Source organism: Cryptomeria japonica, chromosome 8 (genome assembly GCF_030272615.1).
Source record: "Cryptomeria japonica chromosome 8, Sugi_1.0, whole genome shotgun sequence".
NCBI lineage: Eukaryota > Viridiplantae > Streptophyta > Pinopsida > Cupressales > Cupressaceae > Cryptomeria > Cryptomeria japonica.
Genome location: NC_081412.1, coordinates 87,483,664 through 87,502,952, shown reverse-complemented (window position 1 = coordinate 87,502,952; position 19,289 = coordinate 87,483,664).

Sequence of the window (19,289 nt, the reverse complement as noted above, 5' to 3'; positions counted from 1 at the left end):
GCTGTACTTCTTGTTGATATATAGAGTAGTAGAGGTCGACTTGGATCTAGTGGGATCAGCAATGGTGTATTCATGAAATAGTCTTTGAGCATCTGGAATGCTTGCTGGCATCTTGCGTCCCATTGAAAGTGGATGTTTTTGTGTAGTAGATGTGTAAAGGGGTGACATTTATCTGCTAGTTGTGCAATGAATCTTCGGATGGATTGTAGTCATCCTTGCAATGTCCTTAGTTGACTGATGTTCTTTGGTGGTGGCATGTCCATGATTGCTTTTACCTTTGTTGGGTCGACCTCAATACCTTTGCTTGAGACAATGTATCCTAGAAGCTTCCCGGAGGTTATTCTAAAGACACATTTCTTTGGGTTGAGTCGAACATGATATTGTTCCAGTCTATCAAAGATTTTATCTAGTATGTCGAGATGACCTTCTCTGGTGAGTGATTTTGCTAGTAAGTCATCAACATAATCTTCCATCATAGTATGCATCATGTCATGGAAGATGGTGATCATTGCTCATTGATAGGTTGCTCCTGCATTCTTGAGACCGAAAGGCATTACATTCCAGCAATATGTGCCCCATGGACATGTGAAGGTTGTCTTATGTTCATCCTCTGGTGCGATCTTTATTTGATTATACCCTGAAAAGCCATCCATGAGTGAAAGCATGGCATGTCCTGTTGTTAGGTCCACTATGATGTCAATGTTTGGTAGGGGAAAGTCATCCTTAGGACATGCCTTATTTAGATCTCTGAAGTCAGTACAAATGCGGATGCCCCCTTTTGGTTTGCCGACAGGAACAATATTGGAGATCCAATTTGCATAATCAATTGGTCTAATGAAACCAACATCTAGGAGTTTCTTGAGTTATGTTTTGACTAGTACTGCAATCTAAGGATGCATCTTGCGAAGCTTCTGCTTGACAGGTTTGGCTCCTTCTGCTATGGTGAGGTGATGCATGACTAAATTAGGATCAAGACTAGGCATGTCTGCATATGACCATGCGAAGTTAATCTGGTGCTTCTAGAAGAATTTGACAAACTTAGGCTGTTCCTCTGGAGTTAGAAGAGATGCCAGATGTATGAGGTAAGGAGTTTCAGGAGTCCCCACATTGTATTCTTTGGTTTCTTCAATGAGAATTGTTGATCATTCTTGTTGTGTACTAGCAAGGAGAATGTCAAACCCTTCATCCTCAAGCACCTCAGAGAGGTTTTCACCGTTGGATATGCTCTTTCTTTTTACTTTTGTTGAATCAAACAGTGCCATGGTGTGGTTTTCACTGGAAGATCCATGTTTTATTGTTATATTTTTGCAGTCGAAAGGTTTGGCATCCGCCCCAAAGTATGCTGCACTATTAAGTTCTATGGCGAATCTAGCTTTGTGATCCCCGCTTGGCAGGTTATCCCTTAATTCCAAAAAGTCAATGATGGCCTCATTGTTTTGGAAGAGATCAAGACATGGGAGATTTGGTTGGTTCCATTTGATGAGTTTAGGATGGATAATGGGCATTATTTCATTGATTATGTTACGTTCATTAGATGTATCAGTGAGGGTTAAGACATTATGGTGAAGGTCATTGATGGTACTCTCCTTGTCAGAATCAGGCGTAGGATGTGACATAGGGTCTATGGAAGAAATTTCCAGCTCAGGAACCCAAGAAGTCTTTATCTGTGCTTCTCTGTAAATAGGGATGTCTTTGCGGGGTGGAGGTATTGATGTGTCTTCCTCATCTGAAGTGTTAAGCTATATGGAATAAAATTCCCATTCATGTGAGATGGTCTCTGAATCACTTTCCAGCATCCGATTACTATACCATACTGGGATGTCCTTTGTGTTAAATACTGCAAGTGTGATCAGTGCTGTAGGAAGGATGATGGGGATCAAAGAATCTGATACGGGTAGTATCGTTAGTGTTGACTTAGTTGCTTCTATTGGAACTGCTAGTGTTGTGGATGTTGTTGCAGGTTCTGATACAGTTGCTGCTGCTAATGGTGCTTTTGATGTTATTGTTGTTGCTGATGGGATTACTGGTTTGTTTGGTGGGATGTTTGGCATTGTAGATGGTTGTGTTGGGATTTTGAGCCTCGATGGGGCAGTTGCGATGGTGTTTGATGCTGCTTTGATAATGAAAGGTGTCCTTTTTGCAATAGGCTGATATAACGGTTTGCTGGGTTTTCCTTTGAATCTGAGCTTAGGAAAGATTGCCTTTTCGAAGCCTAGGCCTGTATTATCTTTGGGCTTTAATTCTAGCAACAATGGCTCATGTCTTCCTTGTTTGCAAGATCCCAAAGCACTCTGACCATCATAACCCATCCTTTGCATAATGAGGAGGCCTTTGCCATATTGATCCATGGGAAGCGTAGCTTGCGGTATATCAGTGGTGATGGGATCTTTATAGATCCATTCCGTTAAGTCCTCATCTTGGGTTTCTTCTTCTTGACTCTTTCCCAGGATGAAAGGCATTAAAGCACATGCGGGCATGATCATTGGTTGCTGGAGTAACTACTGCAGTTTGCCATATGTTCTAGGAGAAGTGGGCATTTGTCCCACACAAAAGAGTTGACTCAAATTGTATTCCCCAGGACCTTCCTCTGCTATTTTCATCTTAAGCTTTTCTTGCTTGGGTATAGTGGTGTTTGAACTGGCAAGAGAGGCTGGACTTATATATGATGTGGAGGAGATGGCTTCTCTATTGTTAGGAATGGTAATCTCTGGTTGATGACTGATATTATGACAATATGCAAAGGGATTTGCATCGCCCAGGATTGTGATCTCTACACCATTATGTAGGAACTTGATACATTGATGGTAGGTAGATGGAATGATTTGCATGGCATGTATCCAAGGTCTTCCTAACAATAGATTGTATGGCAGAGGAAGGTCCAGAACCTGACAGATGATGTGTTTCACCATAGGGCCTACTCGGATTGGTAGTACCACTGCTCCTTTGGAGGAACGCTTTGCATCATCATAGGCCTTAATTGTGATCTTCTTGCAGGGATCCATGGATTCAATGGCATATCCCAATGCTATGACCAACTGCAGTGTACAAATATTCAGGCCTGCTCCATTATTGATCAAGACTCCCTTGATCCCATGTTGGTTGATAAAGCCTTCAATGTGTAGCGAAGCATAATGAGGTTGCTGGAAAGAAGAGTTGTTACTTTTGGAAAAAGTGAGACAAGGGGATGACTTTAGACTTCCAACCATGGCTTGAAATTGGTCCGTATTTAGGTTTGTAGGGACTGACGCCTCTTGGAGAGCTTGATCCAAGATTGTTTTATGAGATGGAGATAGGTGTAATAGCTCTAAAATGGATATAAGCATAGGCATTTTGTCTAATTGTTCCACAAGATTTTATTGCTTTGGTATGGAGGTGGTGCCTTGTGGAGCTGCCTTTATGGTAACCTTGTCGCGACGTGTAACAACATTGCAATTGGAGTTGGGATTCTTGATGGTTATAGTTGCAATTTTTTCACTGGCATCATATAGGTGATTTACAGTATAATTATACGCAGCCTACGTATAATCAGTGGTATCAGTGCCTCTCCTAGAAGTGGAAGGACCCATTTGATCTTGTGATGGAAGTGGATTTTTGAACATTAGATGATCATTGTTTGTTGTTTTTGGGTCATGTCCTTCGATTTCAATTTCACCTTGGTCAATAAGATCCTGAATAAGATCCTTTAATCTGTGACAATTACTTGTCTTGTGTTCTCTCCCTTGGTGGAAATCACAATGTTCAGTATCTCTCCACCATGCAGGTTTTACCTGAGGCTCATAGTTTGATGTTTTAGGTAGAGTGACCAAATTTTGAGAAATTAGTTGTCGCAATATTGTTTCGATGGGTTCCCCTAAGGGAGTGTATGTTCGTTTTTGTTTTTGCTGACGAGGTCTAGGTTCATCATGAGATGTGATGCGACCTTGATTTGAAGGAACATTTGTGTTAGTTTGATTTGGAGGATTTTGTCCTGCAAATCCAACCACAGGTTGTGCACTTTTGATAGTTCTGGCATCCACAACCCCATCGTTGATGATATTCTTGTTTTTGTTCCAAAATCTTGGTTTGTCACTATTGAAGCGTGGGCAAGGACCATCCTTTGGTTCATTATAGATTTTGATAAGTCCTTTCTTGATGAGGGCCCGCTCACATTTCAAGCCCTTGGTGATCATGTCATTAAAGGAGTCTGTGTCTTTGACATCCAGGTGGAACTCCATTTCTTCATTTAAGTTGGAAATGAATATTTCCACTAGTTCTCATTCAGGCAACTGAAGAGAACGTCTGCTAGACATTTGATGCCATCATTGCAAGAGTACTGAGAAAAGTTCACCTAGTTTTTGTTTAGTGTTGCATAGATCAACCATGGTGATGTCGCGTTCAATGTTATGAGAGTAATGTGCCAAGAACTTTTGAATTAGTTCTTCGAAGGTCCTAATGCCACCTGGTAGCCGGGAAAACCATGATGTGGTTGTTCCTCCCAAGCTTTGGGGAAAAAGTCACATTAGGTATGTGTCCTCATATGCCACTTCGAGGCAAGTTGAATGAAATTATTTGACATGATCGCGAGGATCCCCCTTTCCTCTATATTTTTTGAATTTGGGTGTTTCGAATCCCCATGGAAAGGGTGGCATATAACGATTCCTATCAAAGGGATAAGGACAGATGTCATTGAGTGAGAATTGGTTAGTCTTTACACCACTATGAAGTTGTTGGGCGAGATTTTCAACTTGTTGCCGCAACATCTCCATTTCATTTGGAGGAGGAGGTGGTGGGTTACCTCAAGCAATGTTATATCTGATGGGATCTCTACCTCTTTCTTCTTCATGGTGACTTTGTCATTCTGATGCTTGTCTTAATTGGGCAAGATCAAAGTTAGAGGGGAGTTTGGCTCCTTCTTGAGCGAGCTTTAAAAAGTGAGCATTTGCATTGCTCTTGAGTATTTCATCAAAAATTTTGTTAAAGAGAGGGTTATGCTGGGCCCTTTCTATTGTTGCCGGAGTAGGAGTACTTGGGTTGTCGTCATTCGCATTTCCTCCAAGTGCTTCTTGAAATTCATTGATATTTTCCTCCTCTTCTTCTTCAATTTCTGTTTCTCGTTGCCTTGAGTGTGATCGGGTGTGAGCCATTTTGTTTACAAGTTTTTGTTGAAGTTGAGTGAAAATGATGATGAGTTGTTGATGAAATGAAAAATTGATGTTGGGTGAATTGTGTTGCATGTAGATCTCTAGCACTTTAAAGGTAGATGTAACCGAAATTCCTTCTTTGAATTGCTTGTTTGTTTGATAAGGTTTGATGTGATAAGGTATAGAGAAATCTGAGATGTGTTACTAATCTAACTACCTAGTAATGAGAGGATTCACTCATGAACTAGTTATAACTTGCGTAGATGTGTCTCTTAGGATGAGCTTATCCTAGATGTAGAAACAATCTAAAATGTGATGGGATGAGTTTGATTCAAGCAATATCTAAAAGAGAACTTAGGACAAGAACCTCTTAATGTTTTGAGAGTTGGAACAGATGGATGATGAAGTGATGATGTATGAGTGAGATGATGGATGAAATGTTTTAACTTCAATAAAAGCTTTGTGTCACAAATGGAACAAATTCTACCTCTTCCCTTTCGGGCGTTGGTGGCATTTCTCGAGTTATGTTGTATGTGATACAAACATTTGGGAAGAAGTTGGGATTAATCTTGCCTCCTTGGTTTTTGTGATAACTCAAAGCTCTATATTGCATAAAAGCTCTACAGTTTAATGATTCTGAATCAAATTCGTTTGTTTTGCCTTGAAGGTAGAGACGCATGTGATGTAGAAAAACTCTATGAGAGACAAAGATTTGTTTATTGAGATAGAAGAATTTCCTCTTTTGATCAAAGCCTTTGAGCTCAATGGTCTTCTTTTCAAGTTGATGTTCTGATGACAATTCTTCTTTCGCAAGATGTGAAGAATGGTCATAAAGTTTGATACTTTTCTTTGTTTTTTTAGTATTTTTAGTTGTTTTTGAAAGATGTTTGGTTGGATGAATACTTGTTTTGGAATTGTTTTTTGATTCTTCTTTGAAAAGAAAACAAAGCAAGCACACAAACACAATAATGTTGCCTTAAAAGGCACAAATGAGTATGGGTGTAGATCAACCCAATCTTTGGACTTTTTATGACTCTTTCCTTTAAGTGTATTTTAGGTGTTTTCTTTCCAAAGCCTGAAGTCGGCTCAATTTGTACTTGGTCTTGATCAACATGAAGAGACTTCAAACACTTTGTATCCCTAAGGTCAAATGGCCAGTTGTGATAAATTTAGCCCACATCTTGATATTTCTTCGACTTTGGTACTACATACCTTATGAATTCCGCTGTGGTAGGTAAGGATGTGATATACTAAGTCTTGCATGAGTATAACAAATAGATGATCCCTATGATGGGGGAGACACCACTTTTATCAAGCCACAAGTGACTTTTCAAAAAGCTATGTTTCTACTCAAGGAACTATGTATGGTAAGTATCTTGGGAGCAAAACCAGCTATGCTCTTGCACTAAATTATATCTTAAATATTCTCAATCAATAGAATGGGTGGGCTACTACTTAAAGGTGTTTAGTCATTTTCGATGTCTTTGGACATAAGTTCATTCTGCAGTGACTCACTTAAGAGCCTTGTAACTTGTGGTGGGGCCCATTTGTCCTTTCGGCAAGTTACACTGTAGGAACAGCTATACCCAAGGCTACAACTTTTGCTCTCACCTGATTTCTATAGCGGCTCGAAGGATTTACCGCACGAGGTCGTTCCCAAGAGTGATGTGTCTCTTGGCAGACCTCTCTTAAAAAGATAAAATTTTGAGTGTTACTAACACTTTTCTCTTGCACCTAGGACCACAAAAGCCAAGGGAGAGGATAGTGTGTGTTAGAAGTAGGACCACTCGACCAACTTTTTGCACAAGTGTGCCAAGCACAAAAAACACTTATTCTTTTTAACCCATCATCGCAATGTGTTTTAACTATTTGAAGATGTTGCTCCAACAATCATGATGTTCTTTTTAACTTCAAAGGCAATATGTTTAAGTAACTAGGAAAATGAAATCCTGGTCAACTTAATAAAAAACACGTTTGCTTGAAGTAAATCGCTTGCAAAAATTGAAACAAGTGGATTGTAAGTTTTAATTGTACCAAAATTTGAAGTGTGGCTTGTAAATTTTTGCTTAAGTTTGATGCTAGAAATGGATTTGTCTTTGTTGATTTTAAGCACCAAATAAGAAGTTAAGCCTAAACTTGCGATAAACAAAGTTTTTTTTGTTCAATTTTATAGCATCAAACACAAATTTTGATCCTAAGCTTACAAGAAAGCAAATTTTGTGTTGTTCAATTTTAAAACACCAAAAGGAAGTTTTTGATTTTAAAGAGGTTGGTTTGTAGACTTGCACAAGAGACAAATAGTTAGTAAAAATCGAACCTATGGTGGGCTTCCACAAGCCTAAGAATTTTTCTTTTTTCGATTACAGGGACCTTTTTACAACGTTTTGTTACAATAGTGCTACTCTGTGTTTAAACAGAAGTGCTATTTAACACAAACGCGCTAAAAGAAGAAAATGACATAGAAGTCAAAAGCGCTCAAACATGTTCAATAGTGCCAAAACAGAGTCAAAAGCACTCAAACAATGTCAATAGTGCTAAACTTGGTACAATAGCGCTATTGTAAGAACAATAGCACTACACCGTGATCAATAGCGCTAAAGCGCAACCTGTGTGTCAAGTTCAACAATCAAACATGCTAGTTGTAAAAAAAAATTGTTTTTTTAGGTGTTTAGATTCACGTTAGGTTCACCAAATGATGCTCTACAAAAAGGGAAGGTTAGTCAATGATATCAAGACACAAACAAGAAGAAAAGGCAAACCATTAGTGTCAGAAATCACAAACAAAATACTTTCCTACACAAGCATATCAAAAGAGATATCAAAAGCATGATAAAATATCTAACTAAGAAGGTAAATATGATGAGACATCTCCAAATGCCTTCTAATATGCTCTTGGTTTCTTCTCCCTTGTTCCTCTCCTCTCCAAGTTTCAAAATAGTGTAGCTTTCAACAGATTTTTGCACTATGGATGCTTATGGAGGTTTGAGATTGAAGTATTTGCTCTAAATGTAAATAAAGAGGCTAATACTAAGCTATTGATACTAAAATGATTTATTTTATCCAAAATGACAAGATATTAGTTGATTACACTAAAATGTTCTCTCAAAATGCCTATAGCTTAAATGCATACAAGTTTTTAGGATCTGAATTATGAAGAAATGAGCTCTATTTATAGGAAAAATGGAGCAATGGATGGTTGAGATTGAGTAATCTCAACAAGGGTCAAGATTGAATGGTTTCAAATCCATGTGAGGGCTTTCAACCCAATCCCAGGATGACAAGTGTCAATGTGAGATAGGTTGAGAGGAGAGGGAATAAGCATTAAATGCTTGACATGACCTTGAGAGTTAAGGTCAAGGTTAGTTGAATGAATAAACTCTTTATTCAAAGAATAAAGCTTTTATCCAATGGATAAACTTTTGTGCAAAGGCAAAAGGGATAAACATGGTCAAAGTAATAAATGTTTGAGGAGACACATGAGTGCAAGTTGAAATAACCATAAATGGTTATGTAAGAGCCATTAATGGTCATGTAAGAGCCATTAGTGGTTTTGGAAGACTTTGGAGGTTAAATTGTTGAACACACAAAGCATTAAATGATTTTCAAAGACTTTGAAGTCTTTGAGAAGTGACTTAAAGTTGCTTAGGAATGTGACAATAATTAAGGAATGGATTAGGCTAATTAGGAAGGGGTTAGAAGAATCTAGAAGGGGGTTTAGGAATACAATTGGATTTGGTGGGTGAGGGAAAATAGGATTTTTATTTAAAATAAATTAGTTTATTTCAATAAATGTGTGCAAGTTGCATTTGTAGGAAAACGCAAGTGGGGGGGATAAATGATTTAAATAAATGTTTTATTTAATTTATTTTAAAGAGGAAAAAGGGGGATTTAATTAAATAAATAGATTTTATTCATTTTATTGATTGTGAATTTGGTTTAATGAATGAATTAAAATAAATTGAATAGTTTATTTAATTAATAGGAGAATGTTTGAAGATGAATTAATTAAATATTAATTTAATTAACCGATGGCTAGTGGATTTTTAATCAAATAAATACAAAATATTCATTTAATTAAAATGGACAGATTTGTGTGACTACAATAACAAACTTGTGTTTATTTCCTGTCATATGATGTGAGCATCCACTATCTATAATCCAAGAATCATTAGTGTTTATGTGAGATATTAGGGCCTTTTCTTCATACCTTTCTTCATCTGAGCCATCCTTGATAGCCACATAAATTGCTACCTCTGTATCAGTCTCATCTGATTTATCATCGTTAGATTCCTCATCAGCTATTAAGCATGTCTTTCTATCTCTTCTTCTGAAGTCTCGGAGTCTTCTGTAACGATTATCTTTATGTCTGTTATCTCGGTAATCTCTTTTTTTAGTAAAATCTTTGTCAGGACAGTTAGAAGCCATATGTCCTATCTTATCACAATTGAAACATTTCAAAGGTAGTTTTCCTTTATACTTACCTTTGCCTCTCGGTAACCTTTTGGCTAATAGTGCATCAAACTCTTCTTGCTTTCTGATTTCTTCATACAGTTTGTGTACTTCTTCCATGTTCTTCCGAAATCTTTTACTTGCTCCACTGTGATCTCCTTCAGAGTACTTATATTTTCTTTCATTGTAATCATTAGATTCATCAAGATGAAAAGAACTAAATGTAGATTCAACCTTATTTACCGAAGATTCACTGTTATCAAAATTACTTAACTCAAATGCATGTAGTTTACCAATAGTAGCATCTAAAGAAACTGGCATATTAGGTACAGACCTCAATTCATTGATTGCAGAGACTCGGATTGCATAAGCTGGTAGAAGGGTTCTCAACAACCTACTTGTTATATCCTTTTCTTCAATAGTTCCACTTGCTCCTTTGATTTGATTGACAATCTCCTTTAGTCTTGTACCGTATTGAGTTATGTTCTCACCTTCATTCATCTTCATAGATTCAAGTTGTCCTCTCATACTGTCTACTTTTGCTCTTTGAAGATGTTCATCTCCTCCATATATTGATATGAGTTTATCTCACATTGTCTTTGCATCATTGCAGCCTTCTAGATCATTAAACGCTGAATCAGTTAATGCAGATGTTATTTCAATCATTGCTTGAATATGTTCTTGCTTTGCCCTTATCTCTTCCATAGTCAATGAATAGGTGCTCGGTGCAACAAAATCATTCTCCAAATAGTATACAACATATTCTCCAACTCCTGATAGATGTAGCTTCATCCTTTTCTGCCATGTAGAGAAACTTGACTTATTCAGCTTCGGTGCATCCCTCTTATACATCTTTGGATCTTTAACTTAAGTGCCTTTAAACTTTCCTTCCGAAGTCCAAAGATATGATACCAATTGATAGTTCTGATACTTAATATAAGTATAGATCCAATAGCCAACAAGATGAGAGGGGGGGTGAATCATACAAACTTAATCATCCATAAAAACATCAGATTCAACCTTGGTAACATATATATCAGTAATATAACCAAAACTGTTAAACATGCAAACTCAAAAGCATATGAACAATATAAACCTCATAACACCAGATTTAACGTGGAAACCCAAATAGGGAAAAACCACGTGGGATTTCGGACCCACTAAGAAATATACTCTTCTAGAGTATGCTCGGTTAAAAGCAAATCTTGTTAAAGATTACAAACACATTTCTAGATGTGACCCGGTTAAGGGGTTTCCCTCAAATCTGTTAGGATCTTCACTTTGTTAGAAGTGACCTTGTTAAAGGATTTCAAACACTCAAGCAGAATGTCACCTTGCTAGAGGGTTTACATATAAGACTGTTAAGTCCACTTGGTTAAGATATTTTCTGTCACTTTCACAAAATAACTGTAATAAAATCTATCTGCAACTTCACATCTAAAATGCTAAAGCAGATTCTTATTTGTTCAATGCAATCTAGACATAGAACTAATCTTGTCTATCTGTTGGGCTTCTATACTCTGTTATTCAAACAAGTCTTCAAGCTTCTATGCTCGGTAATCACTATGTAGCATCCCTGTGCATACACTTGCCCGCATACATTGTTTATCAACAGTTTCCTATTTATAAACAATTATGTAACCGCTTAATCTCCTTGATCACATTTCCCATGATCAATCATAGCCATCAAATCTTCAATCTTGTCCAGGTTCAATGCATCTTTCGATCTAAAAATGTTTTACCCTGCCTTGGAACTTGCATAGTAGTCTTGGAACTTGTGCCAGGGTATTGTGGTTCAATCTAAGCTATAGATCTTCATGCCAACTTTTCATCGCCTTAGATTTGTTAACAAACTTCTTCCATGGCTTACCAATCATTTAATCCACTCCAGCTCATTAGCTTCCTTCATTAAATACCACATGTAAACATTTAATGCATTCTGTTATAGCTCAGTTACAACTCGGTAACAACTCAGTGAATACTAAACGTCACTCGGTAGACATTCTACCTTTATTAACCGATAGCGATAACCTTAGGGTTTACCGACTAGGTTCCTTAGGGTTTACCGACTAGGTTCTTTGTTTGATAACATAGTATAGTATTAACGTTTACAATTTACAACATATGTATGATGTTAACACAATCTAAAACATCATGATCTCATCATTGTCTGACTCGGTAGTAGTTGCCCATTGAATACCTTATTCATCCCCTTATTCATCATATTCTTTCCCGTGTCTTTTACCGACATCTTTATAATCTTCATATCATACTTCTCAAGATATGGCAACATCATACTGAATTAGAAAATCAATTTCTTGACATCAATGACAAAATAATAATATCCAGATAGTAAAACATCTTTAATCAATTATACCCATAATCATCAACAACCTTCTCAATATCCTTATGAAATGCCAACAATCTTTCATTGTCTGTTATAATGCAATATTGCCAACAGAAAACCTAGGTTATACACAACTTCCTAGTCAAGTTAATCATTGTATTCCTTTGACAACTTCCATGACTAGTGTTCCTACCTTCACATCAAACATCGTGGCTACTTCTCCATAAAATGTCATTCCTACAAATGTTAGTCATGGATGCAATACCTCTTCTTTCATTCCTCTTACCATGGGTATTCCTCTTGTTACTCAATCACATTCACCACTTATAAATATTAGTCAAGGGAGCAACTCCTTCAATCACAATTCCTTCATTCCTCCCATGAGTCTTCCATGTGCTACCCAATCTTCTCCATTACCCAATTATCATAGTGTTCTACCTCATTATTCTCAATCTCTTCCTTCATTCAACAATATTACTCCACCCTCTCACTCCAACATGTCTAATTTCAATCCTTCTACCGAAGCTACAATCAATAATCTTGCCCAAACAATATCTTCCTTACAACAACAAATAGCTTCTATGAATCAATCCAAGTATAATGTGCCCACATTTGATGTAGCGAGCCCATAATCCCATGACATTGTTAGAGCCATCCCACCTAAACATGTACAAGTCTCTCAATTGGAACTTTATAATGGAAAATGTGATCCCTTAACTCATGCTAAAACATTCCAAACTTTGGGTAGTGACTTTGCTCATTATCAAAGGTTGTTAGCAAAATTGTTTACTAGAACATTAAGGGATAGAGCTTTTCCATGGTATTGTTCTTTGCCTCCCTATTCTATTACTTCTTTTCAACAACTGGCTAATGATTTTATTCAACAATTTCACAATAACATTAGTCCTAAAGTTACTTTGACTGATTTAATGGATTGTAAACAAGGTGTTAAAGAAAAAGTGACCGATTTTATTGGTAGATATAAGAATTTGTATTCTCAGATTTCTTTTCCTATGCCTGATCAAGACATTCAAAATATTTTTATTGCTAATTTACAAAAAGGCATTAGGGATAAACTTATTTTAACTGATTTTACTTCCTTTTCGTAGTTGTATGCAGTACTTCACAATTATCAACTGACTATGAGTCAATTGGAACAATCATGTCCTTCCATGGCTTTGAGTGGTAAGGGTGATAGTGCTCCACACATGTTTGCAAAGTTCAAACCAAACAAATGATTCATCAAATTCAATGACAAGATCAACAAAAATCAAATCATAGGTGCTATGGGTGTGCCTCCTTTGTCTAAATTCTTTAAAAGAGAAAAAGAGTTTACTCCTTTGAATGAATCATTGCATAGCATTATGTCTTAGTTAATACAAAATAATGTGTTAAAACTTCCCAAAATAAAACCAATTGATCCATCTAAAACAACTTCCCCTTATTTTGATGCTAAATATTTTTGTCAATATCATTGTCAGACTGGTCATGATACTAAAAAATATTTTTTATTGAGAAGTAAGATTCAAGAATTGATTGATAACAATACTATATCTATGGCGGGTGTGAATGATAAAGGAAACAAATCCATAGCTCCTCCTAATAAAAACCTTCAAATTTTCACTGATCCTTTACCATCCCATTCCACTAATGTGATTGAAACTGATCATCTTGCTTTCTCTCCCAATAAAGTGACCATAACGTGGTGAACCTTGTAGATCAACAAGAACCTCCTAAAGATTTGTGCATGATATTTGATCCTACTCAGACCATTAAAGCACCCAATGACCCATTATACATAAGTGCAAAATCAAAGGTATACCTACTAGAGGAGTTCTTATTGATCCTGCTTGCATGGTTAATGTGATAACTGGAGAACTTATTTATACTTTGTAATTGTATCAAGTGATATATGATGATACTAATGTGATAGTTAAAGTTTTTTATGGCTTCTCTTGTCTTGCTATTGGTTCTATAACACTTCCTATTGATGTTGGCACTAAACTTAGATGTTCAATTTGCTATCATTCCTACATCTGATCAATTTCGTGTGAACTTGGGACATCCTTGGCTCTCTTCCATGAAAGCAATCACTTCTACTATTCACAAGTGTTTGCAATTTTCTCATAATGATAAAATCATAACTGTTAATCATAGCATATTTCAACCTACAATGAGGCGTGGAGATGTTTGTCTCGATTATTTTTGGTCCAAACAATTCAAGCCTCTTCAACTTAGAAGTGATGCTCTCTTTAGATCATATCAAAACTGGAAAATTGAAATGATTTTATCCTTGAGTAAACCTAGAAATCCAACACTTAGCATTTCTCTTGAGGATCATATACCCCTTGATGATAAGATTGTTCTTCCTCCTAAGGAAAGAAATAATCTTCTTCCCAAGGAGGCATCTATTCCTTCTGCTAAAGAGAAGAGTATCCTTTCACCCAAGAAACGAGTTATTCCTCTTCCTAAAGAAGAATATATTCCTTCTCCTATGGATGAGTCTCCTCTTCCTCCAAAAGGTAGAAAAACTCTTCCTCCTAAAAAACAAACTATCCCTCCTAAGGCTACACTAATACATTTAGCTTAAAATTCCGATAGAGGTTTCCGACGGAGAAGGTATATTGTGATCAAACTTGATTTTGTTTTGAAAAAATGCCCAATTTCGTCAGAATTCTGACGATAATTCAACATTTGGTTTTGACGTAGAAGAAATTGGCAATGACATTAGGGTTTTTTTAGAAAAAGTGCCCGTGTTCGTCAAAATTCCGACGACCGCGTGCATTACTTAAAAAAAAAAGAAAATACCAAGTCGTTTCATAAATCCCGCCTCTTTACAAAATCCCGCCTCTCATTCGTCCCAATATCATTGATCAGTGCCTTTCCGCGAAGGAAGAAGCATCTGAGCCAGCAAAGGCAAAGGCGGAGTCTAGGGTTGGTGGTCGGTGTGGAGGGGAAGTGCCTTAGTCTCATGCCTGTATCTAAGCTCTAGTCCGTCCGCTCTGCGTCTAGTAAGTCCCCGGCTATTTGGTTGGTTTTTTCATATGGTGTTTGGAGTTTATGGTCTATAATGCTATCTGTAGCCCTATAGCTCCCTCCTCCGGCTAGAGTGAGATGACACCAGCAACTGAAGTTGACCGAGCTTTAAACCTGTACATATACTATTGCTTAAACGTTAAATCAAAATACTTCCACGGCCAAGGGTTTAAACTTTAAACCTGTACATATACTATTGTTGTCCATAACTGAGAAATAACTATGAAAGCCTAGATGAGCTGTTGTTTCTCAATTTATATGGATATATATGTGTTGGTGTTTCCTACTGGTTCTTAGATGTTCCCTAAAGAACAGTCATATCTTCATTAGTTTACTAATTTGAAAGAAATTAGGAAAGGTCTAGTACTAGCTTGTAGAGTCACTATAAAAGTTTTAAAAGAAGATTGTGATTTACCTTCCTCTAAATGTGTTACTAGTATAGGGAGATCCTCTGTCCTCTACTTCCTTGATCTTCTTGAGACCTATTCATTCTTATAGTATCTAGTTCAGTTAATTCATATATCATACTAAAAACCTCATCTTCATTATTTTCATCATTGATCTTTGAGAACAGATTCAAAAAAGTCATATTGTTTATAGAGATATATGTCTTCTTCTACTACACCCCTCCATGATATTGCATTAGTCATGTAGACTAATTTAACAATTGTGTTCTTCCAAGAGCAATTTGAAGTGATGTGGCAAAGCTTGTTGCAAATATAGTAGATTATAGTTTTGGATCGAGGCTTGGGATACTTGCACTTGCAAAGGTAAGTGTGTTCGGAGCATGAAAATGATGATGATTAAAGGATCACTTACAAAAAAATGAGTTTGTATTTTTTGTGAGAGTAATGCTTGTGAGTAAAGGGCTAGCAACCAAAGGGGCCAGTTTAAGGAAAGTAAGGATCACGAGACTTGTTTTATTGCTTAGTAAAATTTTGAATATATTTGTTCTGATTGATGAAATGAATTATTTCAATTTGAGCCATATCAATGAGATGAATCAAAGAACAAGTAGCAATAATTGTTGGTGTAATAGGGATATTACCTAGCTACTTCCACTATTAGGTCATTTTATGCCTTATCATTTAAGTTTACTTAAGGTATACATAGGATACTTATCACTTTATGTCTCATATCATAAGATTAAGATACTTTCATAATCTTATGATATCCTACATGTCTCATCTTGACCTATATAATCAAGGGGTTCTATTTATAATCTCATTCATTCATATTGTAAACTTGCATTCATTGATAGAAATATAGTTTATTTGTGTCATATTGATCTTCTCATTTTGTTGTGCTTTCCATTAGACCTCTAGATCTTGGGTGGCTATCTCCATAGTCAAATCTTAAAATATTTACCTTTCTAGATTCTATAAAAGAAATGGTTTTATCAAGAATATCATATGGAATAGCTTCTAAATATTTGCATTTAATAACAATATTGTTAGAGCATTTTGCTTTATAGGAAAATAATCTAAACTAGACTTTTTTTTTCAAGCTAAGACAAAACAAAGTAAGGTAGTACAAAAATCTCCAAAAAAATCTCTAAATTAGTCACATAAACATACTTTCTCACTATCTTCCCCTCCATATAACCCCTTGTATCAAATAAGGGTATAATTCTGAATGCTCTCAAGTTATACATAGTAATATCTTTGTCACATTGTTTTAAGTTTCATATCTCATGGCAGTGGTTACTCTTGTCATATGATTACTATTGTGTAGATGGGTCCTTGAGCCCTGGTTTAATCCCATTTTTTTTATCTATATCAAATATATTCTTGGCATCCTCACTCAATGGCGATCAAGCTCTCCCTACCCAGATTAACCTATCTCTAAATTTGGAAAATGGGTGCAGAAGTTTGAGTATGAGTACTCTTTGGTTATTTGTCATGCTTGTTAAGGATTGAATGAAAAAAACTCTTGTTCATGGATCACCTTCTTAGCCTCCTATGGAAGTCATTCTTTGTGTGGTCTACCATGACCATAATTAGGGTCTTAATAAATGTATTAGATACTCTCTATTATCAATAAGAGAGTTATCACAATATAGTCGTGGTGAGTGGTTACAAATAAGATTAGTGGGTCCATAGTTCCCACTTGGTTTGTACTTAGAAACATTATCATTTCTTAGTTGTATGGAAACTACAAATTCATGCATCTAGCCAACAATACACACTAGCTATTATATGATTCCACTAATGAGAAAAGCCTAGTCAATCTTATAGTTTGTGGAATTAGTCATGTCCCTCATATAGAATATCTATATATGGAGTATTCTTGCCTATAGATTACCTATTATTTTGCTTAATAATGTGATTATTTCACATACATCATAAAAGTGCCCTTCTAATATGTTTGTGCATCAATCTTGAAACCATATTTTTATTAACCAACCAATGATAAGAATTATCTTAAACATGCCTCTATATTTGAATCCCACTAGCTTTGATAATCAACCATAATAACCTTAACAATGCATCGACGCAACAATGCCTAATAAATCATCAATTGTCTTAGGTGAATCTAGCCAAAGCCAACCCATCAAATCCACTAATCTCCCTTGCATCCCAATCATAAAATTTTATGGTTGTTGGAAGAAGCTTGGGAGATTTAGTTCTTCCTTTGCAAATCAACATACCCTATTTTGGTTTCCCAAATATTTACTAAATAACTTTGAAGATAAATTGGGAAGAGAATCCATCATATAGATATTTCTTTTCAACAGCCTTAGAGGACATTGTTTTGTCTATCATTTATTATAATAGCTAATACCCAATTTTTTTATAAGATAACAAGCAAAACCTCCTCTTCACAAACTATGTTTTCCTTAATAATCCAAAAATGAAAAAAGGAACCCACATAAAAATTGCTTACTCCCTACCATGAAGGCAAAAGAGCATCCAATTTAAAGATAGATGTACCAAAAGGAAAGAAATATCACCTCAAAATCTGTCTTGAACTTATACATTGAATCTATACACACGAGAATCCCCTTAATAACTCTCTCACAACTTTCAATGCTAGAAGAATGAGTGTTTTCACAAGACTTTCATACTAAGATATTTATATCAAGATTCACTTGCATAGTTTTAGAGTCAAGTTGACCCATTCTCATGAGTAGTTTACATGAAACCCTCATAAGAATGGATCACTTAGTACTCATTTCATCAAAGTGATGCTCATAGTATTATTGAAAAATTGTATTATTGTTCCAAATTTTGTGGATATTTAGGAGACACAAATAAAATATAAATGTAATCATTCCATATTTTTGTAGGAGATATTGGAATGAGACTAATAGGAAGAGTAGTAAACATGAGTCACAATGAGCACTTTAGAATAAATCTAAACATTATAAGGAAGAGTAGCTTGGAAAAATAGAAGCGTAATTTATTTTCCAATATGCAAGATTATTACTTGGGAAAGAATCTTGAAAGAGGATTGAAAAGATTCCTTGAGCTAACATTGTCTCACTTATCCAAAATTATGAGGAAGGATTCATTAATGAAATGGTCATTAACAAGATGGAGAGAATAATAATTAGGAAGAGATAGATTTCACATGCTACTAGGTGACTAGATTGGAGAGAAACTAGAGGCAAATAATTTAGCTTGGGCATGACACAAAGTCTTAGAATAGATGCCAACCTTGGTGAATGGAATGAAAATCCCAAACAATTAATGAGTGGTGAGACAAGTAGAGGCATCTATAAATTTTGTTTTGAATATATATAAAATAAAGAAAAAATGGGACTAAAACCAAGGGAAATTCACATGGAAAGGATATGATGAAAATCAAAATAAATAGTTTGAAGATAATATTAGTTACCTAAAGGATATTCCACTTGATTATTTGGTATATCATAACTATTTTGACAAATTTTGAAACCATTAGAGGTACCTTTTACTTCTGTAGATGAGGCATTCATTGATGTTGAAGCTGTGATAGCTTATTTGCCTCTTTATAGACAACAAATTATCCATACAAATTATCATATATACTTGTAACCTCCATCCCAAACCACCTATTTCACTCTTCTTCCTTTCTATACCTCTTTTACTCTTCCATTACCTCTTCACTTACCTAAATTCAATCCAAAACATAGTGTATATAGCATCAAAAAAATTCCATATTTGATTAATATTATCTACAACATATCGAAAAGACAAATACCACACTTACTGTGTCATCAACCAAAAATAATTTACTTACATATTCAAATAGTTCAATAATGGAGAAACATCCATGCGGTGCTCTACACATGTCCTTGAAGGTTCAAGAAATACTTATCCTCTATTGGTCCAACCTTTAAATCACTTTCCATG